This window comes from Helianthus annuus, chromosome 15 (assembly GCF_002127325.2).
Source record: "Helianthus annuus cultivar XRQ/B chromosome 15, HanXRQr2.0-SUNRISE, whole genome shotgun sequence".
NCBI lineage: Eukaryota > Viridiplantae > Streptophyta > Magnoliopsida > Asterales > Asteraceae > Helianthus > Helianthus annuus.
In genome coordinates this window covers 39,808,447-39,821,572 of record NC_035447.2, presented here as the reverse complement: position 1 = coordinate 39,821,572, position 13,126 = coordinate 39,808,447, and positions in this window count along the sequence as shown.

The window sequence follows — 13,126 nt, the reverse complement described above, 5'->3', positions numbered from 1 at the left end:
ATATATGCATAAGATTAAGCACGTCACAACGGTGTACTCAGAATTTTATAAAAAATATTGTATATTATTAGAATAACGAAGATAGTAAAACGGTTCTAATTTAATGTGAGGTCACTTTAGTAATATTTACGTGTGCGTTTATCGAGACGTAGATAAAAAATAGGCACGTCACTAGACATACTTGTAATTTTCAAATACATGGTATATTAAAAGTTATAAGAAAAAACAAAATATACTCAAAATTAATTATAAGAAAAAAAAATAAATCTTTAAAAATTTGTAAATCTATGCAACGCGAATGTGGTCGTAAATTATAAAAACAAAAATCGGTATCGGTACTACTATTGTTCGGTCGGTATCAAGTCGATTTGTTTTGTTACCTGTACAATACCAAATGCGATTGAAAATTAAAAAAAAACTAAAAAAATGACAAAAAAGGATAAAGAAAAATAACAAAAAAACAAAAACCAAAAAAGATGACAAAAAAGGATAAAGAAAAATAAATTCAGATAAGGACAAAAAGTGCACTGTAACTAAGAAGTTCATCTATTATATATATAATAATAATAATAATAATGTACCGTGTACAAATTATAGCGAAAATAAATTATAATACAACATATGTAATTAAGTTGATTCCAACCATAGTCTTCAACAGGAGTTTTAACCTTGTATGGTCAGTTGTGTAGTCTTCAGCGAACTCTTGAATAGCGTCTTCTATTGTATGATCCGTTGTGTAGACTTAAACGAGGTCTTGAACCACGCCTTCTTGTACAATAATTTGCTACAAAAAGAACAAACAAGTGTTGATGGTTGTCGCTGAGGCACGTGTTCAACACGCTTCCCTTAAAACAGATTCTGCGCCTCAACTAAAGATGACGCGTCTATCTCCCAGGGTACAACAGCCGATACAGTCTATACTGCCGGAAATGACCACGCGCCCGAGGTTACACCGGATACAATTATAGCGTTAGAACTAGTGGAAAAATAAGGATACGAAGGTGTGGAAATCGAGTAGAGAAAATTTATCTCTCTAAGTACCCAATACACGAGCCTTCAAGTATCTGCAAGAACTCTTATATTCTTTCGTCTAAAATTCCACTTACAATTCTCTACTTGTAATTAGCTTCATCAAGTTAGGCACATAACCAACTTTACATACAAGAGATATGGGGTGGAGAAGAGTCTCACTTTATTAGAGATATAAACTCAAATAAAAACTAATAAATTGACAAAAAAACTCTACTTAAAAGTTTATCACCCATATGAAGAGTCTAGTAAACAATTATAATTTTATTAAATTCTAATTTCACTTAACTAATCCATTCACACCATCTAAATTTTCAATAATCCCCCACATGAATGGAGATTGATCGAAACACACAAAATTTCCAATGCAACCTCGACAGTTGAGCATTGCAGGATACGTAGGTATTAGCTTTGAACCTTGCTTTGTGAAGCATACTTAGCCTCCTATCAATTTAGAAGACAATACACCTTCACACAATACTCTCCTTGGCCGGACCATACCCTCATAGCCGTGCCAAATAATGGTCGTAGAACACTTTCCTAGTTCTGCAGATGTCACGGCCCCCGACCCAGTTTGACCCGTTTCAGGAGCCGCGGGACAGAAATCCCGTGGTATTTAATTTAGGCGACAGCGGAAGTCTTTTTAAAACAGGATCTTTCAATATTTAAAACTGCCTGTTTACATAATTTAGGGATAAAACCCCGGTAATTTACAATCATTTGATTTCACTGGGAAATCTTTTATTTTACAAAACAGGTTTCTTTATTTTATCATGAGCCACTTTCTTAAGCTTGTAGTGCTTCATGGCACTTTTCCTGGATCATAACAGATCACCTGAAACATGTTTGAAAAAGGTTTTGTCAGCGGGAAATACTGAGTGAGTTCATTCAGGTTTTATAAAATGACCCTTAGTTATAAAATTACAACATAAAAGCAATTACAATGGTTTATATCTTATATTTATCTGGCGCTTTGTCACAATGGTGACAAGTCACAATGGTGACGATGGTCATACCACTATTAGATCAATGAATCTAAATAGTGATGATTATCCCTAGTAGGTCAATGAACCTAACTGGGAGAAAATTAGTAATGTGCACAATACCCCACTAGCCAGTGATTCAAGATATCCACGACTTAGTCCCTGTAATTATAACTTTTGAAAATAATTTGGAGTATTGTAAAACAGTTGATAAAAAGAGAATGACTCACATTGCAGATTTAACGAGCAGTGTATAAGCCTACTGATTTAGCCTTGTTTAACCTAATTTTAATAACAGTGCACACAAACCGGGTTAGTAACTAATACAGCAGTTACGACAATTCACGAGATTAAACCCTCACAACGATTTACAAGTGCAATACTTAACAATTCAGCGGATTCACAACGAATGACAGAGTATAGTCCAAGTTCGAACAACACTCAAACATTCAAGTCGAAATCACGATGAATAACAAAGTATAAACTCAATTTGAGCAGCACTTAAACAATCGTTGGATAGTTACAATCGATCGGACGTTGAATCGTAATAGCGATCGAGTTATTACCCTGATTGCGGCAGCGATTCGTGAATCGTGTGTGTTGTGGAGTATTTTTGCTATAACTCAGCGTGTACAACGAATTTCTTCGTCATTTATGTGCCAAAATTCAAGTGCCAATGTCTTCTATTTATAGCCAGATTTTGACCCCCGTCGCGTGACGCGAGGGGTACCCCTATGGGCGTCGCGTGACGCGAGGGGTAACCTATGTTCATAGGGTAGCTACGTGTGTAACTAGGCTTGTGGAAGTGACAGATTCTCAAATTTCGAATTTGACAGATAGTTATGAGGATAATCGTAACTAGGGTTTTGCCCCCCCCCCCCCCCCCCGAGTTTTAGGGGCCCTGATCCTGATTCTGATTGTTATGAAAATTTTAGGGTTTGTGCAGAATTCCTTGGGTTTCTCAATTAGGGTTTCCTTAATAGATAATTAACATCATAAGTAATGTTTTTAGTGAGAGTTGTTACAGCAGAGCTCTAGGAATCGTGCCCCCAATTCCATTCGAAGCAACCTCACTTCTCTCTAAGACTCTAACATAGGTGATTCTCCTTAAATCTTAAAAGCATCGTGGTTACCACCAAAATCATTTATGTCACACCCCTATTTTCTACGTGTCACCGGTGGGCCCGGTGGGGAGTATCGTGACGTAATTGATATCATCATAGTCAAACAACACAACATATAAATGCACAGCGTAAGCAAAAGATAGATTTATTTCAATTGAATAAATTGTAATGTTTAAGTATCACAAAACAGTCGAAACAGATCCACAGGTGGATCAAATAAAAAAGGAAACTGTTCAACAGACTTTGACATCTAAAGCTTGCGAGACTTGAGTAATGATGCCTGGAGTAGCCAGCCTATTTCGTTTAGTACCTGCACTTAGCCTTTTTGGAAAATACGTCAGTTTGCACTGGTAAATACAACTTAACTGGCTCATTTTAAAAAGAGTTTGAAAATTAATTTGAATGCACTTCGGAAAAAATATTTTATAACTTGGTACAATTATTCAAAATAATCTTGTATACAGTTTTACTCATTTGTCGTCCATTAGGGCCGGTTTGTAAGGTCGGACTTAAGTTAACTGACACGCCACAGGTATAATGCCCACAAGGTCGATTCCTTATAGTGGGATACCAGTTTTTACATAATGCATCTGTCAGGTGTACGCCTACACCCCGTGCTTAGGTCGTGGCCATTTCTTTGAATGATGCCAAGGATATCCGGGACATGGTCATTTAACCCCCAAGGGCCATACACCAAATAATACATATCAAACAGGTTATGTAAATACATCAATCACAATACGATTTAAATGACTACATACACCCGACCAAGCGGTACTTTTATAGTACCGTATCCTAAGCCCGTATAGGGAAAATAAGTTAAGGGTATTTACCTGAGCAAAGTATAAATCAAATACAGCAAGTGCACGTAGCTTTTACTGGGCTCCTAATCTGGAACGAAGGTTTTTAATAACCTATTAGAATCCTAACGGGTCTTTAATTAAGCTTAGACTTAGACCGGTTAGTTTTCAAAAGGAATACACGGTTCAAACGTATGATAAAGCGAAGACCGGTTTAGAATGTGGTTTTGACCGGACAAGCTTGAATACTTGTTTAATATGGGTAACTTAAACACATTCTGAATTTTGAGATAAAAACGATATGGTTTGACCCGTTTCGGCTATTATATGCAAACTAGTTACATAGACCGATCCGAACGCGAAACATGCGTAACGGGTAACCATAAGAGTCATGAACATGTTCCACAAGTTAATATACTTCAAATATGTTGTGACATCAGAAGGATGTCTTCTATTATGCCCAAAAATGATTTAAATTCAAACTACGCCCTGAAAGGGCATTTTGGTCATTTAAAAGGTTATAAAAGAGTTTAAATATGATTCTGAGTTTCGGGTCTGATGTAATTAGTAAAAATACCTAATTTACTAAGTTATATCAGTAGGGTATAACCTATATATGAAATTTATCATTTCTAACCATACTATCCACCGAAGGGGCATTTTGGTAATTGCACTTAAGGTTTAAAGGTCAAATCCGGAAATCTGAGTTTAAAACTTTTGCTTACTGCTAAAGTATAAAATTTTACTTAAAACATCAGTAGGTATTAAGTCTTATATATCTAATGTGGTTTTAATACATACTATGCGTTTAAAACGCTTAAAATGGCGATTTTGAGCTATTTCCGGGTTCTTAATGGAAAGCTGATATTTTTACTATTCCAGAAAGCTTAAAATATTCTATTTATCATATTAGATCAGTAGAAAAAGGTTTGGTAAAACTCATTTTATAGCTTAAAAGGGTAAAACCGACAACTACCGAAATAAGCTTAGAACTCTAGGTTATGATCAGCCTAAAAATAAATAAAAATCTCCAAAAATCCCAAAATATTATTTTATATCAGTGGGTAAAAAGTTTGGTATCAAAATTGGGTTTAGATAGGCTATATGCTAATTACGCCTTTTAATTACTAAAAAGCTTTCTAATTACGCTATTGAGCGTAACTCTTAATCTAGACCTTAAACTGATGTCAAATTTTAGGTACAAGTTTATAAATCAGTACCTAAGGTTTCTACTCTTTTACATTTTCAAATTTCACGTTTTAAGGTCATAAGGGCATAATAGTCAACATTTAAGCATTTAACGGAATCATGCATATAAATCGGATAACTAATGAACCAAGTTGTATAATCTCAGAGGGTTATACTTATAGGTAACTTGGTCCTAATAAAGCTCTAAGGCATTCCTAAATCATGCTCAAACGGGTCAGAACTGAAAGTCAAAGCATAAGTCAAACTATGCGACTTTCGGTCCCGAACTGAGCCTAAACTAAAAATTGTCGAGTTGAACATGTTTAGACATGTTCTTACATTAATTACCAAGTTATATTAATGTAAAAACAGGTTGCATAGCTTCTACATTGCTAATTATGCATTTATTTGAAAATTAGCTTTTTGTTGACTTTTTATAATCAAGTTTGACTCGACAATTGACCTAATTAGAGTGGGAATCAGAGGGTGACCTTTTAAGGGTTTAATGCCCACATAATTACCAACTCATAGGTACTTTCAAAATGAAATTTGACTGGAGCAATTAAGATTAATGACGAAGCCAAACCTTAATTACGATGGTTTGACTAAATGCTAATAAACTAAGTAAAACTGAATTAAAGGAGGTTAATGACACTTACCAAGGTCCTAAGCACGACTAATGATCACTAGGAAGAGGTCTTGAGCTCCAGGAATCTCCAAAATTTGGGTTATGAAGGTTTCCAAGTGCAAGTCTAAGTGTTGCAACTTAGAACTCCTTATATAGCACTTTAGATGCAACAAGATCATTCCACAATAGTCTATAGATGTTCTTTGATCATTTACAAGTGTCCCTAAGCTTGAAAAACCATCAAACAAGCCCATAGAATCGAATACAAGGCTTCAAAGTCGGTTTAACCTGCTGAACTTGCAGGTGTACATGATTTCTGCCCAGCTAAGGTCCTCGCGTAGCGATACGACAAAAGGGTAGGTGCTCGCGTTACGCTAGCAAGTGGGTAACCAGCCAAACAAGTTTCAGCTAATTACATTTCAGCCCCTGGTCCTTCCAAACATGGTTTTAACTTTGTTTATTGCATTTTCAACCCTCTAACTTTACTTTTAAGGGCTCCAAGGCATAACCAAACTCCGTTAAGTCCCCCGTTAACTTTATGATCACCCGTAAAGCCTTAAATTCCAACGTTGACGCTTTTAACCCCTCGTATACGAATATTGCCATAACTTTCTCATACTTAATCGAAACCTTGTGAAATTTTTATCACTTATCCTCGTGAGTATAATTAACCATTACAAAGCTTCGGGTTTGCTAAAAGGTCACTCAGAGGTATACTTTCAACATATTGACACATTTAGCCCCTGTAGTTTGTAATTCCTCACTTTCTTTCACAATTAGCTTCGTATGATCCATGATTTATTCGTTTAAGGGTATGAACATCATGTAGGGTTATTGAAAGATATATTTATTCATTGTTGACACTTTGAATCCTTTTACGAACATAGATTCCTTGTTTGTCAACTTTAGTCCCTCTAATTCAATCCTTTACACGTTTTAAGTCCATGACACGTGTCCATATGATATTGGACATGAATTTTCGAGGTGTTACAATTTACCACATAATATGCTTAGCCTCACAATTTGTCACTGAATCTCATATGAATGAATTAGGACGTATTTAAACATCGTTTTATAGTTTAGGGGGTATATATACCCATACATACTAGCTTATACATATAAGCTATTCCCCCACAGTGACCACCCTTAGGCATATGAATTAGTTGTCCTGTTGAGCTTAGATCCTAGGATCTCTAGTACTAAGTTAGGTTTCCTTCACACACCTTTTTTTCCATGGCTTTAGTCTCATTCCATAACTTAATCTCTCATAAACCTCCAGGTTTTTGGATCCATAACATTATCTTTGACTTTATCAAGTCACTACAAATAACTTTACGCATTTGAGATCAATTGTCATGATGTGTTCTTAACTCGTATGATAATTTTGCCTATTGTCAACTTCTAAGACTATAACCTCAGTGACCACTTGAATCTGGTTATAACATTTGTCTTTGAAAGACACACGTGTCATTTATGGCAAACACATACTACAACTTTTGTGTCCTCTACTTAGTCATGTTTTTGCAATGTTAGATTCAATTACATACTTCTTATGGTCAAACTTTTATGATACAAATGCAAGACAACCCCACATTTAAGTGTTATTGGATAATATCCGGATGGGGTAATGAAAACCATTTCTACATAACCTTAGTGTTATTGGCTCCTTCACCACATTTCTTGCCATTTGATCAACATTTTTGTAACTTCACTTATGATGACATTTATACACCTATAATTGAACAAGATCAGCCTCATTGTATCAATGAATTCAACTCATATTTGAGCTTATCAACGCAACACATGACATTGTCATAAGTTTGTCATCAACTTAGAATTATTCTAATTTACCATATAGAATAAGCCTAGACAATGAGTTCTCCTCATTATAGTTTCGAACAAGCTATTCAAAAGGTACATGTCTTTTCCTTATAATGAATGAGAATTCTCCCTCAACTTTGTTTATACACAAATTCTTTTGTGTTTATACACATTTGAATGTTTAGAGTTAATTAGTCTCCGTCAAGAAGCATAATTAACCAAGTACTAGTCTAACATGCTTTAGACTACAATACTAGCATGTCAATAGAAGATGCATTATTCTGATTCTTTACAGCCCCAATGATATCATAATATCACTTTACAACATTCATCCCTTGTTAAGACAAAATAATGAGACTTATTCATAATCCTAAAACATTAGTATTTAGGAAGATCTCACAATTTATTGTATATAACACATAACTAATTGTTATCATTCAATTAAGGAACATAACTTGTTTACCTTTGATCTCCAATGCTTCACCGTTTACTCATATGGACTTAAACATTGTTATGGGTGGTTTTCTGCTCATATATCTTGAATAATATTCTAACTATGTTTCTTTTATTATGATTAGGATACCGGATCAGGATATTGGTTACATCCTGACACAGTATCCTGGTAATGACTAATTAATTCACGTGCAGATTAACGAAGCAAGCCTATAACGTTCGAGTGGACCTGTTCTCCCAAAGACTCGGACTAATCTGTTGAAATAGGAACGTTGAAGTCGGAAGAAGTGGACTACAACGTTCACAATGGGAATATTCGCTGTATCCCGGATTTATAGGCTAGTTTGTTAGTGTCGTTTTACTATAAATAGGATTGATCGGATCAGATAGAACACACACAATTCTTCGAACACTCTTGCTCTCTACTAGCTACAATCACTCACGAACACTTACACTTGTACTCAAATCACATTGTAACACTTAGTTGATCCGCATCATATCCTGCACTGTATCCTGATATTTGAAGTAATAAGAAGAACAAGGCAGCTGCGATTGTCAACTCTCGAGGTTTTGTGCCGGCGACCTAGATTGACCAAGGGCTTTCCTCGTACATCCCGCGTCAACCTTTACCTTTTTGCTCATTGTTTCATTATAGATACAGCTCGATATCCTGAGCCGTATCCTGAAAACTGTTTTTATTAACAACTTAATCAGCATATTTTTCACAAATCCATCTAGCACACTACCTTACTTAACTAATTTGATCACTTAATTACTTAGGTAATTTTTTACCAAAACAAACATAAGTCTTAATCCAAGTCATTTTGGTGAACTCATTCATCATTAACAAGACGAATGTTCCTCATCTACAATCACTATTGTTTTGGTCAAAAATTACCGAAGCAATTAAGTGATCAAATTAGTTTGTGAGGTAGTGTGCTAGTAATGCTTGTAAAAAATATGTTGGTTCGATTGTTTAAGAAAACAGTTTCAGGATATAGCCTCAGGATATAAAGCTATACCAATAATCAAACAATGAGCTGCAAAAGTAAAAATAGACACATGATATACGAGAAAAGCCCTTGATCAATCTAGATCTCCGGCATAAACCTCGGGAGCTGACAACCGTCGACTGCCTTGTTCTTCTTATTGCTTGAATAACCAGGATACAGTGCAGGATAATGCTCAGATCGCCACTAAGTGTTACAATGATTGCAAGTGATGAGTGTTAATGTGTGATTGCAAGAGAGAATTGTGTACGAGTTCGATAGCTAGAACTGAAGTGAAGTGACCTATGATCTGGCTATCCATTTATATAGTTACAATAACAAACAAATTCTCCTACAAAGTAGGGATACTCCGGAATATTCACTTTTGAACGTTAGAGACCTATTCCGGGGACTTCAACGTCTATTTCCCAACTAAATTGAGCGAGTCTCTAGGAGAAAGGGTCCTTGTGAACGTTGTGATCCTACAGCCATAACCTGCAAGCAAACTATTAGTAACTGCCAGGATATTGTCTCAGGATGTTACCAATATCCTGGTCCGGTATCCTGATCGTAATCAGCTATCATAAAATCAAGATATATTGTCAGGATATGGGCTCAGAATTCCACCCATAACAACTATTATGTATGAGATAGAGTCAACTAGATCGACACTCAACAACATTGTTTTGGTCAAAAATCAAGCTAAGACAATGTAACCAAACTTTCTGTAATGAGGTATGATGCTTGAATTGAAGAATAACAATAAGGATCACTCAGAAATGAAATGCACAAGTGACACAAAGATTTATACGAGGAAAAAGCCCTTGATCAATGAATGATCTTCGGCATAAAAAACCTCGGGTGATGGAAACTACCGATCACCAACTCAAATTAAACAATAAACGTGTTACAACTTCGGATGATATCGAGCTAAGTACAAGGATCACTATAGTGTATTGTGTAAATAATGTGTGAAATTGCTAAGTGTTTCGCCGAGAGCTGGTGAGAGCAGTTGCACGAGTGTGTGTGTAGCCAAAAAATAGCCAAGTCCTTTCTAATTAGCTCGCTACCCCTTTAAAATAAAAAAGTAACTACACTAACTAACATTCCGCAAATCATGCAAGTCCTCCACGACTCCATAACGTCCACTTCCAGCCAAGCACGTGCGGAATAATCGTGGAATATTCTCCAGGAACGTTGCCAAGACCAAGTCCAAGCTGGTACTCCTGCAAAAAAATAATACCATATTCAAAGTAGACAATCATTAGTATAAGGATCCTTAGGATGATCCATGATCCTGATCCAGAATCACTTCTGAGGATCACTAGTTGACATAGAAGTGAGGATCACCAAACAGAACAATAATTGAGGATCACAGGTCATTGAGAAATCCTCCCCTAACAAACATGACATTCAAATTTTTGCTATAAGTGATTTGCATACTTCTATTGTTATTCATTAGGAGATATGTATACTTAGGATGCTCTCCCAAAACGAAGGTAAAATCTCCATATAGTTCTAACAATAATCTAGTGGTAGACACATCTACATATAGATCACTCGGAACAAATTTCACAAGATTTATCAAATGTATCATGATGAAACGTAATGGGTTGGTTAAGTAAGAATAAAGACCAAGTAAAACCGAGACAAATGGCTAATTTTTTATCTTTTTTTTTTATTTTTGCATATTTATACTATAAGATAAAAAAACTTGTACATAGAACAAATTTGGATAACTGGCTCGGGTCACTTTCAGGTCAAACCCACAAACATATTTTGCTAACAACTTTATTATAAATGTCATCAGACAACAATTTTCAAGATATTTAATATGTGAGGCACAAATCCACAAAATCTACATTTACAATAGACTTGTTGTTAATATAAACTAGAGGACAATCAAACGTTTGTAATGACTTGAAAGAAGAAAGAAAAGATACATGGGTTGTTGATCGTAGGTGCCTTCCCTTCCATTCGGAATTCGGGTTCTTGATTTCCGTCAATGGGATATTGATATGTCATTATTCATACATATTTTTTCATGTATATTTAGTGTAATATATCCAATTTTCATGCTTAGTCGATCTCTCATTCCTTGAACCTTATCAACGAGAACACCTTTAAAGTTCCCACTTCATGAAACCTTAGCACAAAACACATTTCAAAGATCATCATATTCTTAGAGCAACCATAACATGTGCCTTCATGTATAAGAATTCAGTTTAACTACTTCGTGCACTGTTTAAACCTTTATTTATTGTTTACCGGTTATTTACCATTAAGTACATATAACTTAATTAATACATCAAACTTGGATGCTCAACATATTCATTTCATTATTACAATCAAGTTTGCAGAAGAAAACTCTCCTTAAATATGCTTAAAAACACTTAAAACGATCAAAATACATATATGTAACTTTGCCGGGCTTGCAATAACCTTTCTAAACCCAACCCATCTTCCTTAGCCTCACATTTAATCAAAAACCCAGCTCTTTCCCTTCAAATTTCGTACACAACCTCCCTAAAAACCCTAGCTTGATCACAAAATGGTTTCCTAATTTACAACCCCTCAAACCCTAACTTTCTCTCGAAGAACTTACCCTATATAGATCTCTACTTGAAGGGCCCCTTCCCTTCACTTTCTCATACACAATTTTAAACCATTCACGGACTATTAGATGAAAAGTTCGTTTATCTTTTTTTTTAATGGAAAAATTCGTTTATCTAAATTCGTTTCATATTAGGCTAGAAGGTGTGGTCATGATCCTCATGATCACCATTACCCTTCACGTCATTGTCATGTAACTCACCTCTAATCCATAATTCAAAACCACTACCCTAAGGGTGTGGTCATGACCCAAACCATTAGCCTCTTATTTATTTTAATTTATCTTTGTCTAAAGAAAAAGGAAATAATTTGTTGAAAAATGGAAAGGAGGACCATGGTTGCCATGTTTTAATCCATGCAAACCATGGTGGATCAAACAAGGGGCTGTTGTGGCATTCCGTTCATGTTCCTAGGTGGCAAATCATGTCTCAACCATGACCCACACACCCTTTAGCCTTAGGCTATAGGGTGTGGCCATGACCCTTATGACCACCATGACCCTTCACATAGGCACCATGTCATCTATCTTTAATCCATCATTTAAAACCACTATCCTAAGGTGTGGTCATGACCAAAACCACTATCCCCTTTATTTTTTAAATTTAATTTTGTCTTAAAATTATCAAATGGGAGGGTCGTGATAATCGTGGTTTAATCCATGGGAATCACCATCAATCAAGGAGGGGGATGATATGATGTACCATTTAATTAATAGTCATATGTGGAAATAATGTTTCAATCCATGACCTCCACACTCCATAGCGTTATAGCTTAGTCCTTTCTTTTCATAAATTACATATATGCCCCCGTCATATAGTTATAGTGGCACACTCGATCATTTTTACTAACTAAAGTTGATAAAATCCATTAAAATATGAAAGGATTAGATCTTTATGTTTTTTCATCGGACGCATATTTATCACCTCCGACGAATCACATGCGCATAATGGTCGCTTTAAGTTTTTTAGGTATTTTGAAAACTCATTAGTACATATTGTAATTTTTGGAGCTTGACTAACAATAAGTAGATAATTCGTTTACAAATGAATTTACCTGCCAGATACATGTATGTTGCCTATGGCATTATAGCCTAGTCACATAAGGCTTAAGGATCATTAGGTTTTGAGTTCAATTACAACTAGAGGGTTTTTTTTTTTTTCTATATTTATTGGGTTTCCTTCTGAATTGGTGTATATACATTATTACCAAGTGGAGGTGGATATAATCGGGTGGTTCCGATGATAATACGATTATACTCCATCGGTCCATCAGTAATCCAAAATTGTCGTTCAAAAAAAAAAAAAAAAAAGCATACACGCGTGTTCACATACTAATCACTTAATCAGTTCAAACATTAAATACATCACTATACATAAATCCACAAATAATAAATTTTCTCCTTAAATGCAAAATAAATCACTTGTATTAACTTCATGAAAATATGCAAATTCACATCACCATACCTTTAAAATGTAACAACACAAAAAGACAACTTCCT